At 41.4% G+C, this 3,347-nt stretch overlaps 1 long non-coding RNA gene across 1 annotated transcript; it reads right to left on the bottom strand.

Moving 5' to 3' along the window:
- Positions 1 to 538: 538 nt before the first annotated feature.
- On the bottom strand, positions 539 to 2,722 carry LOC119474282. The gene is made up of 2 exons (XR_005203544.1): positions 2,473 to 2,722; positions 539 to 1,170 (listed from the first exon to the last, which is right to left on the bottom strand). It is a non-coding gene; the product is annotated as an uncharacterized LOC119474282 (long non-coding RNA).
- Positions 2,723 to 3,347: the final 625 nt, after the last annotated feature.

Here is a 3,347-nt window from a genome sequence, read left to right on the forward strand (position 1 = left end):
CTGCCAATAGATAGTCTTAATTATTACACACTGCTCCTTTTAAATTTGTTAAGTGGTCAAAAACATGACTTTAAATGAAAGATAATGTTGCCCATTGTCTGTTGGATGTGAACAAATGTTCACATATGTTTGAACAAATGTTTGCGAACACTTTGACTTTATATGTTCATAATATCTCAATGTTGCATTTGCATCTTGTTCCGCTGACCCCAAAGGGCAAAAAAAAAAAATAATTCTGCCATAAGTTGTTGATGTATTCATGTGAGCGATACACAATGTGAGTGATTGTGTATCTGTGCTTGGCTTGAGATGACCTAGCAAACTGTCTCCAATTATCTCCCTGACTTCCATTTAATTTGTGTTTGGATAAGCACCAACCCCCTAAATAGGAAAAAGCAGGTAAACAAACTTATTTAAGCAAACTAGAAATCCATCCGTTCATATCTCCAGCTTTCTCTCTCTATTTACCTTCACCTTAAAATTTCACAACATGGATTTTCCACCAAATACGGAGTACAATAAGTCAGTCGACAGAGGGCAAGTTCAAAGCAGTTTTAATCGCATTAAAAGTTTCCATACAGTCATTCACAAGTCTAAGCATTTCCATTGTTAAATTGCCATTTTCATTCTTATCTTCTCCATGCAGTGTCATCATGAATTAAACAGCAAACACAGACCATGAACAGAAAGCCTATTTTCTTCCCGACAAACCCATACAAATTTGAAATCCGTGGTTAATTACATGTTAACAGAACAAGTGGAATCCATTTTCCAAAACCTTCCAGACCTTTTTGTTACATAACTTGCTAAAAAGTTTCTCACTGTATTGAGTGCCACTCATCTCAGGATATCTCCACATAAAACAGACATGAACAGTTCTCCTTAAGGCAAAGGCTTTCCTCTGTAGAAACAATCTTGCATCCTTTCTCTGATCTTGCAGTGTGATCAACACAAAGCCTTGCCGTGCCTCATGTTGTTGGCACAGGTTCTGCCCAGGTTGGCCCCCTCCAGGAGTAGATCGGAGATTCGGGTCATGCCGAGGCAGGTGGTGAGGGGGCTAAGGAGACCATAGAGACCCCCTAAGGTGATGCCGAGGGGCCAGCCGAAGCATATCAGAACCACCAGCCAGATGATGCCCCAGAAACATGACCCGCAAGCAGCCATTCTAGTCTGGGAGAAAGAGAGAAAGATGAGAGTTGGCTAATCAAAGTGGACATCAGCATGATTTGCAAAGCCAAAGACATACAGCTATAACTGATCATTGGAAATTGGGGAGGAAATCTGGCAGAAGTGCACTTTAGGATCGTAAATAACAGTGTCAGTCACTACAATAGCATCAGAGTGTGTTCCTGTGAGCGGCCGCGCCTCTTCAGTGATGATAGGAGATTATCAGATTGAAACGTGCCCTGTTGATGATCTGGATGTACTTGTCAGGATTAGGCAGTGGCCTTGACAAAGCATGATAAGCTGGCAACCACGAGCAATAACCACTAGGCCTGTCTGCCTGGTGAGGTCAACACGCCGCCCACTTACAGGGTGTTGAAGACCGATGCTGGCACATTAGTCACCCCACTAATAGCAGATCAGCGGAGATCATGCATAACTTTGTAATGAGCATTACTTTATCTGTCAACATTGATAACAAACAGTGGCCAGGAGTATGATGTGCTGCTATTTTGAGCTATAAAATTGCCTGTTGTATTATCCGTGATGAAAAACTGCTAATTGGAATGCCGTGTGAGAACGCAACCTACCTAATGATTTATCCATATATATATATATATATAACATACAAATTTGTATGAGTGTGAAAGTGTTGTGTGCTGTCAGGCTGAGCCTGTTTTAGCTTTAGGACACAATGGTCAGATGCTTTTCCCCCTCCAGGCACTACTATCTTGACGGTGTAATGTGTAATTTCCTGTTGTGACACTACGGTCACGTAGGGTTAGGCAATAAACGACACACGAGTGTGTCTAACGGTGGATCCTGTGCTTTTGGGAAACGCCTTTACATTAAAAACAGAAGAAAAAATAACACACCAGCAACTTAATTATTTTAAGGGCAGAATATCATTGCACAACTGGACCGCACATAAAACACCAGCTGTCTCTGCTGTACTTCCCTTAAATACTTCCTCTTGCACCTCATATCTCTTGCTTTTGTACGGTTACATGTATTGCAAGCACCTTTAAATGACTGCGTAACCAAAATTATGTTTTATAAAAACGACTCTTCGGGAAAAGTGCTGCAGCATAAAATAGATTTCTATGTGGCAAATGACAAGTCATGATAAAGAGAACAATAACACACCGCCTGCGCTCATGACCAAATATATACATTAATAGTTTTACGGCATGCTGTTAGTCTCTGTGATACATCAGCCCATAGCAAAGGTTAGAAGTGAGCGCTTTGCAAAGTAGCTATTATTAACCTAATTAATACCTGTCGTGTGAGTATAAAAGACATGTTCACCTTCAGCAGATAGAGGTCCTGGAGGAAAATGAGCTCCTGATCTCCTTCTTGCTTGTAGCTATGTCTTCCAGTCTCCCAGATCCTGTTGGAGACTTCCAGAGATGTTGTGTGCGAGCAGTAGCCACTTCCCACCAGTTAGCTCTAATTTACTACAACAAGGCACCACAGGCAACTGAATTCTCAAGAGGCCAGCTTGGAGAAAACAGAAAAGTTAGTAACTGGGAGGCTTAGCAGGGGGAGGATATTACACAATGCAGCCTCTCACGTGACTCAAGAAGAAGTATGCTCGCTGTCATGGGTTTGTAGAGCAGTGATTCTCAAAGTGGGGTCCCGGGACCGTCAGGGGACCGTGGCACTCTGTCAGGGGGTCCGCCAAATAATTTGAATTATAAAATTGTGCTACATCTACAGATGGGGACCATTTGTACCAATTAAAACAAGCATATTGTGTCTATTACTCCCACCCACGTTAGGTTTGGGCCAATAGAAACTCTGATATGATTGTGACACATCACGTCAATCTGTCATGAATCAGAAGCAAATTGCAAAATCTGATCTGAGATCTGCAAAAACTTGCAAAAACTCTCGCGAGACTCGCTGCCTGACGACCTATCCTAACTGTAACTATTCAAGGTAGATGCCTAACCTTAACTATTCGAGGTCAATGCCTAACCGTAACTATTCAAGATCAATGCCTAACCTTAACTATTCAAGATCAATGCCTAACCTTAACTATTCAAGATCAATGCCTAACCTTAACTATTCAAGATCAATGCCTAACCTTAACTATTCAAGATCAATGCCTAACCTTAACTATTCAAGATCAATGCCTAACCTTAACTATTCAAGATCAATGCCTAACCTTAACTATTCAA

This window comes from Sebastes umbrosus, chromosome 16 (genome assembly GCF_015220745.1).
Source record: "Sebastes umbrosus isolate fSebUmb1 chromosome 16, fSebUmb1.pri, whole genome shotgun sequence".
Taxonomy (NCBI): Eukaryota; Metazoa; Chordata; class Actinopteri; order Perciformes; family Sebastidae; genus Sebastes; species Sebastes umbrosus.